Source organism: Hemitrygon akajei, chromosome 12 (genome assembly GCF_048418815.1).
Source record: "Hemitrygon akajei chromosome 12, sHemAka1.3, whole genome shotgun sequence".
NCBI classification, from domain to species: domain Eukaryota; kingdom Metazoa; phylum Chordata; class Chondrichthyes; order Myliobatiformes; family Dasyatidae; genus Hemitrygon; species Hemitrygon akajei.
Window position 1 is genome coordinate 3695612 of NC_133135.1, and position 20741 is coordinate 3716352.

At 44.9% G+C, this 20741-nt stretch overlaps 1 long non-coding RNA gene across 1 annotated transcript; it reads right to left on the reverse strand.

Moving 5' to 3' along the window:
• Positions 1-9467: 9467 nt before the first annotated feature.
• LOC140736533 (uncharacterized) lies at positions 9468-15908 on the reverse strand. Its single transcript, XR_012100959.1, has 3 exons — positions 15704-15908; positions 12573-12670; positions 9468-9565 (listed from the first exon to the last, which is right to left on the reverse strand). It is a non-coding gene; the product is annotated as an uncharacterized lncRNA (long non-coding RNA).
• Positions 15909-20741: the final 4833 nt, after the last annotated feature.

Genomic DNA, 20741 nt, shown 5'->3' on the forward strand with positions numbered 1-20741 from the left:
CTCCCATTGGGCAGAAGATACAAAAGCCTGAAAGCACGTACCACCAGGGTCAAGGTCAGCTTCTATCCTGCTGTTAAAAACTATTGAGTGGTCCCCCAGAACTATAAGATGGTCTCTTGACCTCACAGTCTACCTCATTGCTAACTTGCCTGCACTGCACTCTCCCTGTAGATGTAACACTTACAGTTCAGCATTCTCTTACTGTTTACCTTGCACTACCTCAATGCACTGTGTACACAGGATCATCACCTTGTCATCCTGGAGAGGCTAGTGAGTTCCTGAGATCCCAGCAGTAATGCTGTCAGGAGCTTGGCTCCTGGTAGGGTCACCCAGAGTGGCAAGGTGAAGGGAGAGGTTCCAGACAAAGAACGATCCAACCAAGACCTCACTGGTGGAGTTGGCAGAAGATGATGACACATCACAACCACAGCGTAGGTTGCAGCACTGAAGGGTTCTCAGTCGTCTTGCTGGGAGAGTCCAGTACCAGAGGGTATGGTTTGAGAATACGGCTTGTACACGCTGGAATTAAGGAGATTGAGAGGGGATCTGATTGCAACATATAAGATTATTAAGGGATTGGACAAGATAGAGGCAGGAAATATGTTCCAGATGCTGGGAGAGTCCAGTACCAGAGGGCATGGTTTAAGAATAAGGGGTAGGTCATTTAGGACAGAGTTAAGGAAAAACTTCTTCTCCCAGAGAGTTGTGGGGGTCTGGAATGCACTGCCTCGGAAGGTAGTGGAGGCCAATTCTCTGGATGCTTTCAAGAAGGAGCTAGATAGGTATCTTATGGATAGGGGAATCAAGGGATATGGGGACAAGCAGGAACCGGGTATTGATAGTAGAAGATCAGCCATGATCTCAAAATGGCGGTGCAGGCTCGAAGGGCCGAATGGTCTACTTCTGCACCTATTGTCTATTGTCTATTCCATGCAATGTCAGGGCCCACTAGTAGACAATCTCCTATGGAGAATATCATACCCAACTTGAGTGATCACACTACTACTGTGTGTAATGAATTAATCCACATGGACCATGTATACGGCAAGTTTTACCAACTTAGCAGGACTTTTGACAAGGTCCAAGATACATACATGTAATTTGATAATAAATTTACTTTGAATATTCCTCTACAATTACCACCCTCCAGCTCCTGCTCTTTAGCTGCCTAAATGAAGTAGGCAATTCACCATCGACGTGCTGGCATAGGAGAAGGTCCAGAGGAGGTCTCAGAAGAGAGGGATGTCCATTTAGAACAGAGATGAGGAGGAATTTCTTTAACTAGAGGGTGGTGAATCTGTGGAATTCATTGCCACAGACGGCTGTGGAGACCAAGTCACTGGGCATATTTAAGGTGGAGGTTGATAGGTTCTTGATTGGTAAGGGCATCAAAGGTTCTGGGGAGAAGGCAGGAGAATGGTGTTGACAGGGAAAATAAATCAGCAATGATGGAATGAAGAAGAAGATGATGGGCTGAATGGCCTCATTCAGCTCCTGTTTTGTGGTCACAATCCTGCAGGCAGTGTGTTCCAGATTCCAACCACACTCTGTGAAAGAAAGACCATGTAGAAAAGTACAACACAGGAAGAGCCCCTTTGGCCCACCATATCAGTGTTGACTATGATGCAATCCTATCTGTCTGCAAGTTGTCAGTATACTCCATTACCTTCCTGTTGATATGTCTGTCCAAAAGCATCTTTCATGTCTACGTACACCACTATCCCTGGCAGCACATTCACTCTGTGTTGAAATGACCCATACACATCTCCTTTAAACTATACCCCTCTCACCTGAAAGCTACCGCCTCCAGTATTTAACACGTGAATCAGAATCAGGTTTGTTATCACCAGCATGTGTCATGAAATTTCTTAACTTAGCAGCAGCAGTTCAATGCTTTGCCTAGTATAGAAGAAAAAAAGGAACAATGTACAAAACAGGTTTTTCACTATATCTTGATCTGGCTGTCTACACTAACTTTGCCGTCATAGCTTTGTAAGTCTATCAGATGCTGCCTGGCCTGCTGAGAGTTTTAAGAGCACAGAACACAGAATGTTATAGCACAGAACAGGCTATTCAACCCATGATGTTGTGGCAACTTTTTGATCTACCCCAAGATCAATCTAACCCTTCTTTCATACAGAGCCACCATTTTTCTTTCATGAGATTCTTAAATGGCCCCAACGTATCTGTCTGTACCACTGCCCAGGCAGAGTGTTCCACACATCCACCATTTGCTTGTAAATAAAACTGCCTTAGACATCCCCCCTCTGTGTTCCTCAATCACCTTAAAATTACACTCCCTTTTATTAGCCATTTCCACCCTGGGAAAATGTCTCCAACTATCCATTCAATGTAAGCCTCTTATCATCTTGTACATCTCTATCCAATCACCTCTCATCCTCCTTTGCTCAAAAGAGGACAGCCACAGCTTCCTCAACCTCTCTCACCTTATCCTTCTCTCTGTCTCTCTAACTCCTGCACCCTCCCTCCTCCTCTCCTCCCCTTCACTCCCTCCTCTCGCTCTCACTCACTCACTCACTCACTCACATACACACTCCCCCACCTCTCTCTCTCCCTCCCTTCCCCCACTCCATACTCCAGTTGTGAACAACCGTGGACTTGTTCCCTCACTGACTCAGACTGACCTCAGCCACGGTGGTTTGTTACCCAACATCCGGATTAGTGTTCTGTTGCCCAAGTGCCCATATGCACCGGGAGAAAACCAAGGGAGGTCAAAGCAAATGTCATTTAACCAGCCCTGCCGAAGGTCTCGGCCTGAAACACAGCCTGTATTTTTTTTCCATAGATGTTGCCTGGCCCGCTGAGTTCCTCCAGCAATCTGTGTGTGTCCCCCCACTATTGTCCTCTCACTTGCAGGCTGCCCCAGCACATTGTTCAGTAATACAAACAACACATTTCACTGTATGTTTTGATGTATGTGTGATAAATAAACCTGTATCTGAATCCTCTCACCAAGCCAAACTTGTATCCAATTGTCTAACTCACCCGAGTTCCCATATGATCTCACCTCCCACAACAGCCTATCACGTGAGACCTTGTCAAAGGCCTGGCTAAAGTCTATTTGGACAGCATCTACCACCGTGCCCGTGTCAATCCTCTTGATCATCACTCGAATCTGTTGTTTTTAATTTAGAGATACAGCATGGTAACAGGTCCTTCCAAAGAGTCCATGCTAGCCAATTACATCCATGTGACTAATTAACATACTAACCGTAGTTTGTAGGTTACTGCCAGATTCTATCACTCAGCTACTAACCCTTATATCCTGGATATTGCCATCAAGGGGAAAACGCACAAACTCCTTCCAGACAGTGGTGGGAATTGAACACATCGTACATTTCATACTTTGGATGAGTTTAGGACCAGAGGGCACAGCCTCAGAATAGAGGGACATCCATTTAGAACCCAGATGAGGAGGAATGTCTTTAGCCGAAGGGTAATGAATCTGGAATTCATTGCTATAGACGGCTGTGGAAGCCAAGTCATTGGGTATATTCACATCGGAGGTTGATAGGTTCTTGAGTAGACAGAGTGTCAAAGATTATGGGGAGAAGACAGGAGAATGAGGGATAATAATTCAGCCAAGATGGATTGCTGGCGCAGACCCAATGGTCCAATTCTGCTCCCATGTCACTTGATCTTATATATCGTACTGTACTGCTGCCACAAACAACAAATTTCACAACATATGTCAATAACATTAAACCTGATTTTAATTCTGATTCACTGCTCTAGTATAGAACCACAATGATCACTTTAATCACTTTGCAATAAAAATGAACTTTTTTGGCTCTAATTTTGTTCTTTCTCGTATAAATTAGGTTGGATTTTTGTTTTTCTTGAGAATGCTGCTTATCCGCTGCTGTGTGCATACAATGCTGCTGCTCGTCAGGTTTTCATTGCACCTGTGCACACGTGGACTGGCCGAGACAACAGTAATAAACGTGGCTTGAGTTGGACAGGCGTGTGTTCTGGACCATTGGATGGATACTCCAACATTTAATTCAACTTTAAAAAATGTTACATATTTGTAAATGGTGTGATCACGCGAGGCCAGTGTACAACATCACCGGGCATCACAGTAGCGTGGCAGTTAGAACAGTGCTATTAAAGGTTGAGGCATTGAAGTTTGGAGTTCAATTCTGGCATCCTCTGCAAGAAAGTTAGTACGTCCTTCCTGAGTGCATGTCAGTCTCCTCAAAGTGCTTCAGTTTGCTCCCACAGTTCAACGACTCTATCTAAGAAAAATACTCTATCGTGTCAAAGTGAAAACAGATCTCTATGAAGTGATCTAAATTAGTTACAAATATTAAACCCAAAATAATTGATATTGCATAAATATTAACAGCCCTTCAAGTCAGTATTCAGTAGATATGTCTATCCATGGCCTCCTCTATTGTCCAAATGAATCCAAACTCAGGTTGAAGGAACAACACCTTATATACCGGCTGGGTAGCCTCCAACCTGATGGCATGAACATTGACTTCTCTAACTTCCATTAATGCCCCTCCTCCCCTTCTTACCCCATCCCTGACATATTTAGTTGTTTGCCTGTTCTCCATCTCCCTCTGGTGCTCCCCCCTCCTTTCTTTCTCCTGAGGCCTCCCGTCCCATGATCCTTTCCCTTCTCCAGCTCTGTATCACTTTCGCCAATCACCTTTCCAGCTCTTAGCTTCATCCCACCCCCTCCGGTCTTCTCCTATCATTTCGCATTTTCCCCTCCCCCCACTACTTTCAAATCTCTTACTATCTTTCCTTTCGGTTAGTCCTGACGAAGGGTCTCGGCCCAAAATGACGACAGCGCTTCTCCCTATAGATGCTGCCTGGCCTGCTGTGTTCCACCAGCATTTTGTGTGTGTTGTTGTTTGAATTTCCAGCATCTGCAGATTTCCTCATGTTTGTTCAGTAGATGCATCTTTGGCCATAATTACAGCCTTGAGTCTGTGTGGATAGGTCTCTATCAGCTTTGCACATCTGCACACTGCAATTTTTCCCCTTTCTTCTTTACAAAACTGATCAAACTGTCAGATCTGGGGATAATGAGTGAACAGACCTTTTCAAGTCCAGCCACAAATTCTCAATTGGATTGAGTCTGGACTCTGACTTGGCCACTCCAGGACATTAACTTTGTTGTTTTTAAAACATTCCTGTGTAGCTTTGGCTTTATGCTTATGGTCATTATCTTGCTGAAAAACAAACCTTCTTCCAAGTTGCAGTTCTCTTGCAAACTGCATCAGGTTTTCCTCCAGGATTTCCCTGTATTTTGTTGAATTCATTTTACCCTCTACCTTCACAAGCCTTCCAGGGCCTGCGGCAGTGAAGCATCCCCACAGCATGATGCAGCCACCACCGTGCTTCACGATAGGGATGGTATGTTTTTGATGATGTGCAGTGTTTGCCTTGTGCCAAGCACAGCGTTTAGTCTGATGGCCAGAAAGCTCAATTTTGGTTTCACCAGACCATATCACCTTCTTCCAGCTGACTTCAGAGTCTCCCGCACGCCTTCTGGCAAACTCTAGATGAGATTTCATGTGGTTTTTTTCAGCAGTGGTGTTCTCTTTGCCACTCTTCCATAAAGCTGTACCTGGTGAAGCATCTGGGAATAGTTGTGCAGTCTCTCTCATCTCAGCCACTAAAGGTTCTAACTCCCCCAGAGTTGTCATAGCTCCCTCACTCACTCGTCACAAACTTGCATGGTCACCCAGTTTTTGTGGATAGCCTCCTCTGGACAGGTTTACATCTGTGCCATATTCTTTCCATTTCTTGATGATTGACTTAACTGTATTCCAAGGAATATTCAGTGACTTGGAAATTTTCTTGTATCCATCTCCTGACTTGTGCTTTTCAATATTCTTTTCACAGAGTTGGAGTGTTCTTTTGTCTTCATGGTGTAGTTTTTGCCAGGATACTGACTCACCAGCAGTTGAACCTTCCAGATACAGGTGTATTTTTACTACAATCAATTGAAACACCTTGACAGCACACAGGTCTCCAAAAACAGATCTCCATTTAACTAATTATGTGACTTCTAAAATGAATTGGCTGCACCAGTGATGGTAATTACTTGAGAAATCAATTATTTTGTATTTTATATTTGTAAATAATTTAGATCACTTCGTAGAGATCTGTGTAGGGGCAGGTGTAGCACTTGTTCCGCTTGCAAGGGTAAGTGCTAGGAAGGATATCAGTAGGGAGGAATGAATGGACAAGGGAGTCCTGTAGGGAGCAATCCCTACACTTCCTCCTTCACTACCATTCTGGGCCCCAAACAGTCCTTCCAGGTGAGGTGACACTTCTGAGTCTTGGGGTCATATACTGCATCTGGTGCTCCTGTATATCGGTGGTACCTGACCTGAATTGGGAGATCACTTCTCCAAGCACCTATGCTCCACGCACCAGAAAAAAGCTGGATTTCCTGGTGGCCACCCATTTTAATTCCACTTCCCATTCCGACATGTTAGTCCGTGGCCTCCCTCTAATATCCCGATGGGGCAACACTCCAGTTGGAGGAGCAGCACTTTATATTCCATTTGGATAGCCTCCAACCTGATGGCATCAACATCAATTTCTTGAACTTCTGGTAGTGCTTCACCATTCCTTTTTCCTGTCTCATTTTATCTCCTAACCTGCCCATCACCTCCCTCTGGTGCTCCTCCCACCCCCCCACCTTTTTCTTTCTCCCATGGCCTTCTGTCCTCTCCTGTCAGATTCTCCCTTCTGCAGCCCTGTATCTCCTGCACCAATCAACTTCCCAGCTCTTTACTTCACCCCTCTCCCTCCCCATTTCACCTGTCACCCTGTGTTTCTTCCTCCCCTCCCCTCCCCTCACCTTCTAACTCTTACTTCTCATCTTTTTCTCTCCAGTCCTGACAAAGTGTCTCGGCCTGAAGTGTCGACTGTACTCTTTTCTATGATGCTGCCTGGCCTGCTGAGTTCCTCCAGCATTTAGTGTGTGTGCTTGGATTTCCAGCATCCGCAGGTTTTCGCTCGTTTGTGAGGGATCAGTAGGGATCTGTACCGGGACCTTTGCTGTTTGTGATGTATATACTGTACTGTGCAAAAGCCTCAGGCACATATATATAGCAAGGGTGCCTAAGACTTCTGCACAGTCCTGTATATTATGTTCTCACAGTTATCAAATAACACAATACTACTGAGTTATACAATACTAAGTACTCTTATTTGCTTCCCAACCACCTTCCTATTCTAACAAATTTACAACGGGATATCGATCAATTGCAGATACAGGCAGAGAAATGGCACAAGGAGTTTAACCCAGACACAAGTGCTGCACATTGGTAGGTGAAATGTGAGGAGACCGTACACTGTTATTGGCAGGAATCTTTACAATGTTGATGAGCAGAGGAATCGTAGGCTCCAAGTTCATAGCTGCCTGAAAGTGGCTACACAGGTTGATGGGGTGGTTAAGAAGGCATATGGCATGTTGCCTTTATCAGTCTAAGCTTTGAATTCAAGAGTCAAGAAGTTATAATGCAGCTTTATAAAACACTAGTTCGGCCACATCTGGAGTATCGTATACAATTCTGGTCACCCCATTATAGGAAGGATGAGGAGGCTTTGGAGACGGTGCAGAAGAGGTTTACCAGGATGCTGCCTGGATTAGAGGGAATGAGAGGCTGGGCACACTTGGGGTGTCTTCTCTGGAGGGGTGAAGGGTGAGGAGAGATCCAGTAGTGGTTTATAAGACTGTGAGAGGCAGGGATAGAGTAGACAGACAATATCTTTTTCCCAGGGTTGAAATGTCTTATACCGTAAGGCATGCACTTAAGGTGAGAGGGGATAATTTCAAAGGCGATGTGAGAGGTGTTTTTCACACAGAGAGTGCTGGGTGCCTGGCATGTGCTGTCTGGGTGGTGGTAGAGGCAGATACCGTAGAGACTTTTAAGAGACATTTAGAAGGGCATGTGAGCATGAGGGAAATGGAAGGATATGGACATTGTGTAGGAACAAGAGATTAGTTAGGTTATGCATTTTATTACCAATCTAGTTGGTTCAGCACATCATTGTGGGCTGAAAGGCCTGTTTTGGTGCTGTACTGTTCTATTTTCTTTGAAGTAGTGAGTGAGAGAGGGAGATCTTTGCGGGATGGGAGCCATTTGAATCAATAGCAGAGTGCAGAGTAAAGCATAGCAGCTATAGAGAATTCTAACAATGGAAGACAAGCAGTTGCTGGGACGTACTTTCAGGCTTTTGCGTCTTCTGATGGGAGGGGGCAGAAGAGAGAGTGTCTGGGGTGAGTGGGGTCATTATCTGCTTTACTGAGACAGTGAGAAGTGTAGACCGAGTTCGTGCAGGGGAGGCTGGGCTGGCTTTTATGCTGTGTTGAGCCGTGTCCTGTTATACATTTTCTTTTTTCTTTTTTCTTTTTTTTTTAAATTTTTTTATTAGTTTTTCAAAACATTTTACAAAATTAAAAACCCCAAATCCCAATGAGGAGCATTAATACAGAGCAAGGTTAAGCATACAATAACAATATGCTACAAAGGAAGAGAATCTGTTGTACATTTTCTACTGAGCCCAAAGAGTTTGAAGAGGAGTGCAGGAAATAAAGTCCTGTTGAGTTTAGAGGGAACGTAATTCCAAAATCCCTTTGGGGTATTGAAGGTAACATCGAGAGGAATGCTCAGGAATCAGCTTCCTGACCTTGATGATAGTCTTGGTGGCCTTGGCAAGTGAGGATTAATCCTTGTAACAGATATTCTGTAGTTTTACTTACACTGCAGAGATAAGCAGCTCTCGCGTTACAAGCAGTCAAACCTCGCTGATGCCAGGCTGTTTCACTCGTTCTGTCCATCAGCGGAAGAAGGACTGTTCTCCTCAACTCTACTGCACCATCAATCAACCATTCAAGTTGGCCCCCCAGCCCCCCTCTGTTACTCATCACTGCACTGCACCATTTTATAATGGTTTGTATTGTAAGTATGTACGTGCTGGTGAATTATTGTAAATACAATCATTATTGGCCGAATCTCCAATGGAGACAAGAGGGCATACAGGAGCAAGGTATAGCAGCTAGTTGAGTAGTGTCACAGCAACAACCTTATACTCAACGTCATTAAGACAAAAGAGCTGACTGTGAACTTCAGAAAGGGTAAAATGAAGGAACACATACCAATCCTCATAGAGGGATCAGAAGTGGAGAGAGTGAGCAAGTTCAATTTCCTAGGTGTCAGGATCTCTGAGGATCTAACCTGGTCCCAACATATCGATGCAGTTATAAAGCAGGCAAGACAGCATCTATGCTTCATTAGGAGTTTGAAGAGATTTGGTATGTCAACCAAAACACTCAAAAACCTTTACAGATGTAGCATGGAGAGCATTTTGACTGTTGTGTTCTTTATATTAATAAGTACCATGGGTTTCTAATAAAGAACCATATTCTGGAAGAAATAGAACTTTTATTTAACAGCAACAACCACGTGTCTTACAGCACCATGCTTCCAGATCTTTCTACCATTTCTGCGCATACTCAGAACTCTCTCCAATCACGTTCTTACACGTGATATCACCACATCTTCCTTTCCTTAAAAAGAAAAACAATTAGCAATATTGACCATAGTAAATGCATAATTTAACATGTCTCTTTCAGTCTCTCTGGGGGTTTACAAACATGGGTAGACCTTCTAAATGGTTCACACAGTTCTTGTGTTTCATTGTTATTTCCATGTTTTGTCTGGTCTGCATCAGTTAACTGAAACTCTGAAGTTGGCTTTTTTTGAGCTCTTCGCGATTTCTTCTTAACACTGTTCCTTCTTCAGTTTGGACCATGTGTGATCTGGGTTGTACTTCTTCAAGTAACTTTCTTAATTCCTTCCACTTCCATTTATAATGAAATACGAATTTTCATTTCTTCATCTAATTCATTCATTAACTGTGTAATCTCTTTTTTACCCTGAGACTTCATCATTTCAATAAAACTTCTCAATTCCTTCATTTGTGTTTTCACTTCTTCAATTGGATCCTGATTCTTGTCACTCTTTGGCTTCAGATCAGTATTGTACTGTACCGGCAAGTTTGACCTCTGTCCTCCTGCAGAGGTGAGATTGTGATGGAATGCATGGCCCATTGATGCATGTGCGTTACTTCCAGAGGGCAAAATTGCAGCTCCTGGTTTTGGTGGCAATGCTTTGTCAGATGCTGGTCACAAAGGGATGGGTCTGGGAGCTTTCTTTATGACTTCTAGACGTTCCATTCTGTCAAGCTCTGTTTTCAGTTGATGACGCAAAGCAAAAGGCACTTTTCTACATGGATGTACTATGGGTGGCACTGTGTTGTTAATTTTAATCATGTGCTCTCCTGAAGACAACCAAGCCCTTTGAGCAAGTCCTCATACTCTTTCATCAAGTCCATGTACTCTAACTCTGTCACTATCCAGGACTAATGCTCTTTTCACCAAATTCAGTCTCTCACAGGCAGATAAACCCAGAACTGACTGTACATTTTTTGGCATGACCACAAATGAAAGCATGTGCACAATATTTTTGTGTGATACTTTTGCCACACATGTTCCTTTAACTGGAATGTCTGCACCTGAATACCCAGTCACTTTTATATTTGTCTTATGTAACTTTGGCCTTGGCTTTAATGCATTAAACTCAGATTCTGCAAGAACATTTACTTGTGCTCCAGTATCAAGTTTAAACAGAATATTGTTTTGGTTCACTTGCAATGGAATAGTCCAGTCATTCCTACTTTGTTTGTTTTCACAAAGCACATCTATATAAAACTCCTTAAGTTCGTTTTCAAGCACTGCATCTACTTGTTTTATTTTCTTTCTACTTCTGCAACAGCGTGAAAAATTATTACTCTTACCGCAGTCGTGGCACATCTTTCCGTATGCTAGAGACTGTTTTGGCCGATGCTGCTGCCCACAGCAATCACATAGCTTTTTTCTCTCAGATGACGTCTTGCTCTCTGTCGGTTTTGTTATAATTTTATTATTTTTTCTAATATGTTCACGCTTACTCACAGTGTGTACATTGCAGTTCTCAATGAAAAGTTCTTTAACCTGCAACGTAACGGATTCCAAAGCTTTGCAGGGCATCAAAGCTTTTTCCAAGTCTAAATCTTGTTCTCTTAACAGTCTTTTTCTCAGACCATTATCCAGAATGCCACAAACAATTCTGTCTTTAATGAGAGAGTCTGTCAGTTCTCTAAACTCGCATGTTTTACTACGGTGTCTCAACTTAGTAACTTATTGATCAATAGTTTCACCAGCTCTCTGTCGACATGTAAAAAATTTATATCGCTCATACATCACATTACGCTTCGGTATACAAAATGCTTCAAATTTGTCCATTTTCGATTTTAAGTTTAAATTATTTCCATTTTCAAAAGTAAAATGGTTATATACCTCAATTGTGTCATCACCTATTATGTGGAGTAGAAATACAGCTTTCGTTTTATCTGGTTTTTTATCTGCTTCGATTGTCGATAAATACAATTCAAAATGTTGCTTAAATTTTCTCCAGTTCTCAGCTACATTCCCAGACAAATGAAGTGTCGGTGAGGTTGCAGCTCTTCCATTTGTAAAACTGTTTGCAAACACCAAAACAGTATGAACTCTTTTCGATTATCTTTGATTCTCCCGTGTTAGGTAATGTATTATTCTTCCAGACTGACCTCTGACACCATGTTGTGTTCTTTATATTAATACGTACCGTGGGTTTCTAATAACGAACCATATTCTGGAAGAAATAGAACTTTTATTTAACAGCAACAACCCAACGTGTCTTACAGCACCATGCTTCCAGATCTTTCTATCATTTCTGTGCATGCTCAGAACTCTCTCCAATCACGTTCTTACACGTGCTATCACCACACTGACAGGCTGCATCACTGTCCAGTATGGGGGTGGTGGGGGCTACTGCACAGGATTGAAAGAAGCTACAGAAAGTCATGAAATTAGTCAGCTCCATTTTGGGTACCAACCTCCAGAGGTACAGGAGCCTGAAGGCACACACTCAGTGATTCAGGAACAGCTTCTTCCCCTCTGCCATCCGATTCCTAAATGGACATTGAACCTTGGACACTACCTCACTTTAATTACTTCTGTTTTTGCACTATTTTTAATTTAACTATGTAATACACATATATACTTACTCTAATTGCTTTACTTATTTTTTTCTATATTATCATGTAATGCATTGTTCCGCTGCCACTAGGTCAACAAATTTCACGACACATGCTGATGATATTAAACCTGATTCTGATTGTGTATATGGTGAATAAAGCTGATCCTTGAACTAGATCGTAGCTGATCTTCTTTGTACAGTCATAGAGTTATATATCACAGGAACAGGCCCTTTGGCCCATCTCACCCAGGCTGTCTACACTACACTATCTACACTAGTCCCATTTGCCTGTGTTTGGTCCATAACCTTTTAAACCAAAGTTTCCCGACCTAGGGGTTCACGGACCCCTCGGTTAATGGTAAATCTCCATGACATAAAAAAAAGGTTGGCATTCCCTGCTCTACATCATTCCTGTCCATGTATCTGTCCAGTGTCTTTGAAACGTTGTAACTCTACCTGACTCTGCCACGTCCACCAACAGCTCATCGAGTCCCAAGTCTGCAAACTCTCCAAGTCCACAGGAAGGTGACGATGTCTGCAAATCCATGAGTCCTCTGGAAGACAAAGACAGCGTGTCCAGGGAGGAGGTACAGAGTACACAACGTTTCGGGAATAGCTTCTTTCCCTCCACCATCACATTTATGAATGGACAGTGAACCCATGGACACTACCTCACTAAATATATTTCTTATTGTAATTTATAGTTTTTTATTATGTATTGCAATGTACATAATAAAAACAACAAATTTCATGACATATGCCAGTTTATATTAAACCTGGTTTGGATTTTGAGGTTAGAGAACTGTTTGGGTGTGTGGGAGGGAGGGAGGGAGGGTGTTTCGTTTTATCACTTGGTATTCTGTGTTGTTCTGCGCAACACTGTGGGAATGCAGAATGTGTGGGGACGCTTGTGGGCTGCCCCCAGCTCATCTTTAAGCTATGTTCGTTGTTAGTACAAATGATACGTTTCAATGGTTCATTTATTATCAAAGTACACGATTCTGAAATTCTTCAATTCTCCGGGTGGCCAAGAAACCAAGAAAGAAAATAAAGGCAGCACAATCATCAATCCCCAAATCACACCACCCTGTACAAAAAATGAACAAAACAGATCAGGCACATCGACCCCCAAATCACACCACCCTGCAAAAATAATTAACAAAACAGATCAGGCACATTGACCCCCAAATCTCTCCTCCTGCACAAAAATATGAACAAAAATGCAACAGGCATGACAATCCCCAAATGCCTCCTCCCGCACAAAAACGGAGCAAAACTGTACAGGCACATTGATGGCCACCCCACAAATCCCTCCTCCCGCACAAAATAATATGGGAAGATCAGGCGAAGAGACACAGAATATATACATAGTACAAAGGCCACATCCAATACACAGAAAAGTCCTGGACAACACTCTCCGCAGCAGCAGGTCTCCCCTCTCCAGTACAGAGCAACCGATCAAAAGACAGGCAACCAGCACTCACCCTCTGTACTCACTTCAATCTCCCTCCTCGCTTTAATCGTGAACAATGGGAGCTTTAATTGGTGAAATGGGGTCAAATATTGGCCTGCGCCCCATTCTGCAACCTACCCGCTACCAGGCCTTTTGCACTCACCTTGATGTTTCACTCACCCTCTTTGATTTAATCGGCAAAGCTTTAATCGGTGAAATGGGGTCTAACATCGGCTCACTCGCCGTCTTACAACCATCTTGCCGTGAAGTTCGCTCACGCTGCCTCTCAGAGACTGTAGAGTGCTGAAACACCCAAATGTTCTCCAAACTGGAAAACGCAGACTCCTACCGTTCCAGAATCACGTTTAAGGCAAGAAACAAACATAAAAGACATAAAAGAAGTGAAAACAATGGTTTCATGATCTATTCGGAAGATGTTGACCAAAGGAGTGTTGTACACAGGCTCCATCTTCACAGGAATTGCCATTTCACATTATGTTTCGATGTACACGTGATAAATTAACAAATCGAATTATTCTCTATATCCATCAAATTCCATTTGAAAAACTTACACCCCAGACCCCCTTTCAATGTGTCCCTCTCACCTCAACCCTGTGCTCTTTAGCTCTGGACTTGCCTGTCCTGGGAAAATTTTCTGAAGGGATACAAAATGAGGAGGAGATAGATAAGGTAACTGCAAGCAGGCTTTTCCCACCGACTGGAACTGCGGGATCATAGATTAAGGGTGAAAGGTGAAATATTTAAGAGGAACCAGAGGGGGAACTTCTTCACTCAGAGGGTGGTGAGAGTGTGGAACGAGCTGCCAGTAGAAGTGGTGGATATGGGTTTAATTTCCACATTTAAGTAAAGTTTGGGTAAGTACATGGATCAGAATCAGAATCAGGTTTATTATCACCGGTATGTGACGTGAAATTTGTTAACTTAGCAGCAGCTTTTCAATGTAATACATAATCTAGAAGAGAAAAATAAATAAATAAATAAATAAAACAAAAATAATAAATAAACAAGTAAATCAATTATAGTATGTGTATATTGAATAGATTTTTTAAAAAACATGCAAAAAACAGAAATACTGTATATTAAAAAAAGTAAGGTAGTGTCCAAAGATTCAATGTCCATTCAGGAATCGGATGGCAGAGGGGAAGAAGCTGTTCCCGAATCGCTGAGTGTGTGCCTTCAGGCTTCTGTACCTCCTACCTGATGGTAACAGTGAGAAAAGGGCATGCCCTGGGTGCTGGAGGTCCTTAATAATGGATGCTGCCTCTCTGAGACACCACTCCCTGAAGATGTCCTGGGTACTTTGTAGGCTGGTACCCAAGATGGAGCTGATCAGATTTACAACCTTCTACAGCTTCTTTCAGTCCTGTGCAGTAGCCACACTGTATGGGAGGCTCTGGCCCAGGAGCAGGTCGATGGGACTAGACAGAATCAGAGTTTGACACAGACTAGATAGACTGACAGGACTGCTTCTGTTCTGTAGAGCTCTGTGGCTCTATGATCTCCCTTTGCTCTTCACAGGGTGGGTGGAGATAACATCTCTAATAAAGGAGGGGTAAGGTGTTCCTTCACTCCACTAGTCTGCAGGTTACCCTTGGGTAAGGTGTAGCACCTGCTTAGCCCCCGATCAGGGTTATGTGAAGCCATGGGAGCAGGTGGTGGAAGGTCATACGAGCAGCCGGTGCACATCACAAGTCTTGGTTATGCGACAACAGACAGCAGGCAGATAATCTCTGAAGAGTTTTGAAGAGTCTTATAAAGACTCTGCCCAGAAGAAGGCAATGACAAACTATTTCTGTAGAAACATTTGCCAAGAACAATCATGGTCATGGAAAGACTATGATCATCCACATCATACAACATAGCACGTAATGGTAATACCACCCTTCATAATCTATTAAACCTCTCGAAGGTCACCCCTCAGTCTCCTGAGTTCCATCGGAAATGAACCCAACGGTACAATCTCTCCTCATATTCACAGTTCCCGCCCAGGAGCATCTCCGCTGCACTCTCTCCATTGCTTCCTTGCATTGTGGCAACCAGCACTGCACACAGTACTCCAAGTGCACTCTCACCAATATTTTGTACACACTGATATAGCAGCAACTCAACTCACTCACTGTCAGGAAACGTGGGGGAGGCTTGACCCGGAACCAGAACAGCAGAGACAATGAGCAGGGCCTACGTCAGTCAGTGTTGACCGTGGATGCTGCCTTCTAGTTGTCTCGATGTGCAAGCAAGCCAGCACAGTGCAATATGGAGACCGAGCTGTTGCCCATGCGGGAAGCTCCCTATCTCCACACATCTGATGTTCGGCACCTGCGGTGTTGCAGAAGTTGCCAATCAGCACTGAACTCAACGTAAAACTGCCTTAGAGACTCCAGCTTCAGATTTTACCCACGGGGTTTGCTCTCGAAGCCTTCCCCATGAGCGGCTGAGGTTACAAGGCAGCAGAGCTTTGAGATCAGAGTTTTCCTTCTCCTAGAAGAGCTGCCAACCACGGCTGATGAGCCTCACCCACCTGAAGCAACTGGTTTTAAGGCACCAGAATCTGCCTTTGCCCCTTCCCCTGTCAGTAGAAGTGGTTCCACCAGGCTTAGTAGCTAAGCCATCCGTGAAGGCCAGGACCTGGGCTTGGTTGTCAGAGGCTATATGACTAATATTTTACCAATAGATTACAAAATAACATGCCATACAGGGCCACAAAACAAGAGAGAACAGACACTAAACACAACAGGCAACAGAAGACTAGAATAAACTGGCTCGTTCATATGAGTGAACAAAGGACTGTGGAAGAGAGCAGGGTTTAAATAGACTGCAGGTGATCAGCTGGAAACAAGTGGCAGGTGACTCCTGTTATCTGAGTGGAGACTGGGAGGTGCAGGCCCAACACTCACCCAACAAGAACCCTGGGTTGTTTTCTCTGGAGTGGGGGAGGCTGAGGGAAGATCTGATAGAGGTTTATAAAATTATGAGAGGCATAGATGGTGTAGCTGGCTGGTGGCATAGTGGCATCAGCACCGGACTTCGGAGCGAAGGCTCCCGAGTTTGAATCCAGCCGGCTCCCTTGCACGCTTTCCATCTGTGCTGGGTTGAGCGTCGAGCTAGCAACTCAGCCTCGTAAAAACAAGAAAGCTTGTAAAAAAAAATGTTGTCATGATGACATCCCAATGAGTCCACTGGGAGTTAAGGGCTTTTTTCTTCTATGGATGGTGTTGACTGACAGTATCTTTTTCCCAGGGTTGAAATGTCTAATACCTGAGGGCATGTATTTAAGGTGAGAGGGGGTAATTTCAAAGGAGATGTGAGGGGAGGTCTTTTTACATAAAGAATGGTGGTGCTTAGAATGCACTGCCTGGGGTGGTGGTAGAGGCGGTAACATTAGAGACTTTTAAGAGATGTTTAGTTAAGCACATGAATGTGAGGAAAATGTAGGGATATGGGTATTGTGTAGGCTGAAGGGATTAATTTAGTTGGCTATTTGATTACTAATCTATTTGGTTCAGAACAACACTGTGGGCCGAATGGCCTGTTCCTGTGCTGTACAGTTCTATGCTCTACATTCCAGGCAACCCAGCATTCTCACCTGCTGAGCCTGGTGTTGGGGACAGAGCTCGAGATTCCCTCCGCTGTCTGCGGAAGGGTGAGAAGGTGAGGGAGGTGAGGGAGATTCTTTCTAACACCTGACCTGAGCCCCTAGGATCTCATGTTGGGTCTGACTCCCTGCTTTGGAGGCTTGTATAGGCAGGCAGCAGGGCTGCACTGAAGCCACCACAAAGCCTCCACGGGAAGGAGCACAGACTAGGGTCCACCCACTGGACTTTGGGAGCTGGGTCCTCTGTAACGCTTCATAGATGTATGGTCCAGACAGGACGCTTGAGTAGCATTGATGCATCGTCAAAATCAAAACTGAGTTCATTGTCATCTGCACAGGTACGTACGTGCACGCGGGTGTCTGCACAGGTACGTACGTGCACGCGGATGTCCGCACAGGTGCGTGCGTGCAGGAGTCTCACGCGGGTGTCCGCACAGGTACGTGCGCGCAGGAGTCTCACGCGGGTGTCCGCACAGGTGCGTGCGCGCAGGAGTCTCACGCGGGTGTCCGCACAGGTGCGTGCGCGCAGGAGTCTCACGCGGGTGTCCGCACAGGTGCGTGCGCGCAGGAGTCTCACGCGGGTGTCCGCACAGGTGCGTGCGCGCAGGAGTCTCACGCGGGTGTCCGCACAGGTGCGTGCGCGCAGGAGTCTCACGCGGGTGTCCGCACAGGTGCGTGCGCGCAGGAGTCTCACGCGGGTGTCCGCACAGGTACGTGCGCGCAGGAGTCTCACGCGGGTGTCCGCACAGGTGCGTGCGCGCAGGAGTCTCACGCGGGTGTCCGCACAGGTGCGTGCGCGCAGGAGTCTCACGCGGGTGTCCGCACAGGTGCGTGCGCGCAGGAGTCTCACGCGGGTGTCCGCACAGGTGCGTGCGCGCAGGAGTCTCACGCGGGTGTCCGCACAGGTGCGTGCGCGCAGGAGTCTCACGCGGGTGTCCGCACAGGTACAATGAAAACTTACTTGCAGCAGCATGACAGAAGCAGAGCATCAGACAATAAGCACAAGAGATTCTGCAAATGCTGGAGCCCACCCGTTCATGGAACGGTACAGGCACTTCGGTCCACAATTTGTGCTGACCTTTGAACCTACTTCAAGATCAATCTAACCCTTCCTTCCCACTCACTCCTCCATTGTTCTATCATCTGTGTGCCTATCTAAAAGTCTCTTAAATGCCCCTAATGTATCTGCCCCTTCCTCCACCCCTGGCAGGGCTTCCATGCACCCACCACTCTCTGTAAAATAAAAACTACCTCTGACTACCCGCCCCCCCAAACACCTCACCATTATTCCTCAGTTACTGGCCAATGCTCTCTGGGAAAGAGTACCTGACTGCCCGCTTTATCATCTTGTACACATCTCATCCTCTTTTGCCCCAGCTCACTCAGCCTTTCCTCATAATCCAGTCAGCATCCTGGTAAATCTTCTCTGCACCCACTTTCACATCAGGGTGACCAGTTGAGATCATGGCTGATCTGAAGTTGCCCTCAGCTCTGCTCCTCCCACTACTCACAGTAACCTCTTGTCCCCTCACAGTATTTAGAGGTCTGACTTCCACCACCCTTTGAAGAAGAATTCCACCCACATGCAACAATATTAAACCAATTACTGAGTTAGTGCCAACCATCAACCACCCATTGACACCATCCCACACAGATTCTATTTCCAATTCCCATTCACTGCCCCTCGATTCTACCCCCCCCCCCCCACCCCCACCCACACACAGGGGACAATTCAGAGCGACCCCAACTCTTCCTGTGCCCCGCCCGCCGTAAGAAAGCTGCTGTCTTCTGGGATTTATGTTAAACTGCAGCGCCCCCTGCTGTCCAGTGATCATATGGTATTTTCCATCTATCCCTGAGACGGAATCAGATCAGAATCAAGTTTAATATGCTGTGAAATTTGTTAACTTTGCAGCAGCAGTACACTGCAATACATAATAATTGAGAAAAACTGTGAATTACAGTAAGCATTTGTATAGTATGAAAGCCAATGTGCCAAAGCTTTCTTTATGACCCTATCTACCTGTGACGTTACTTTCAACAAATTATGGACCTCTATTCCCAGATCCCTTTGTTCTACCACACTCCTCAGTGCCTTGCCATTCACTGTGTAAGACCTACCCTAGTTGTTCCTACCTCACACTTGTCTGCATTGAATTCCATCTGCCACTTCTCAGCCCATTTTTCCAGCTGATGCAGATCCCTCTGCAAGCCACGATAGCCACGATAGTCTTCCTCACTGTCCACTGTACCCCCAATCTTGGTGCCATCTGCAAATTTGCTGATCCAGTTAACCACATTATCACCCAGATCATTGATATAGATGACAAAAACAAAGAAGCAGCACCAATACCTGCGGCACTCCACTAGTCACAGGGCTCCAGTCAGAGAGGCAACCCTCTACTACCGCTCTCTGGCTTTTCCCACAAAGCCAATGTCAAATATACTTTTTTCTCTTTCTGCTCACTCTTTGCACTACTTATTTATTTTTATACACTGTATATATTTTTATTTAATTTCTAGTTTCTTTATTATTTCGTATTGCAATGTAGCACTGCCTGAAAACTACAAATTTCTCAACATATTCCGGTGATACTAAGGATGATTCTGATTCACTCCTATACAGCCCACAACTATCAATAATATCAATTGAGAAATAAATTATGGACCCTTCCCAGCTTCCCTGCAGGATTCAGTGGACTCTAGAAGATGTTTTGGCTTAACTTCCATTGAAAGTCTCCAACTCTCAGTTCATCAGAACTCAGATGCTTGTGTTACTTCTCAGTCCTCTGTCAGGAGAAAAGGACCCTGATACTTCAGTCACAAAGAAGGAAAATCTGCAGATGCTGGAAATCCAAGCCATACACACAAAATACTGGAGGAACTCAGCAGGCCAGCCAGCATCTGTGAAAAAGAGGAAATAATGTTTTGGGCCAAGACCCTTCATCAGAACTGGAGAGAAAAAGATGAAAAGTCAAGAGTAAGAAGATGGGGGGGGGGGGGAGGGAGGAAAAAATACAAGGTAGTAGGTGATAGGAGAAACCAGGAGAGGGGAGGGGTGAAGTAAATTGCTGGGAAGTCAATTTGGTGAAAGACGTAAAGGGCTAGAGAAGGGGGAATCTGATAAGGCCATGTGAGAAAAGGGGAGGAACACCAGAGGGAGGTGATAGGCAGGTAAGGAGAAAGGGTGAGAGGGGGAAATGGGAATGGGGAGTGGTGAAGGGGCGGTGGAGACCATAACCAGAAGTTTGAGAAATCGATGTTCATGCCATCAGGTTGGAGGCTACTCAGGCGGACTACAAAGCGTTGCTCCTCCAGCCTGAGTGTGGCCTCGTTGTGGCATTAGAGGAACTCAAGGACATGGGAGATTGGGGGACAGCTTGGCCGTCCAGCAGACAGAGTAGGATCTCCCAGTGACCACCCATTTTATTTCCATTTCCCTGGGGTCAGGGATTTGGTGATTTTTACTATCTTCTGTAGAGTCTTGCGGTCCAATGCCCTGCAGGATCCATACGTACAATGATGCAGCCGAACAGGACACTGCTCCTGTAGAACAAGA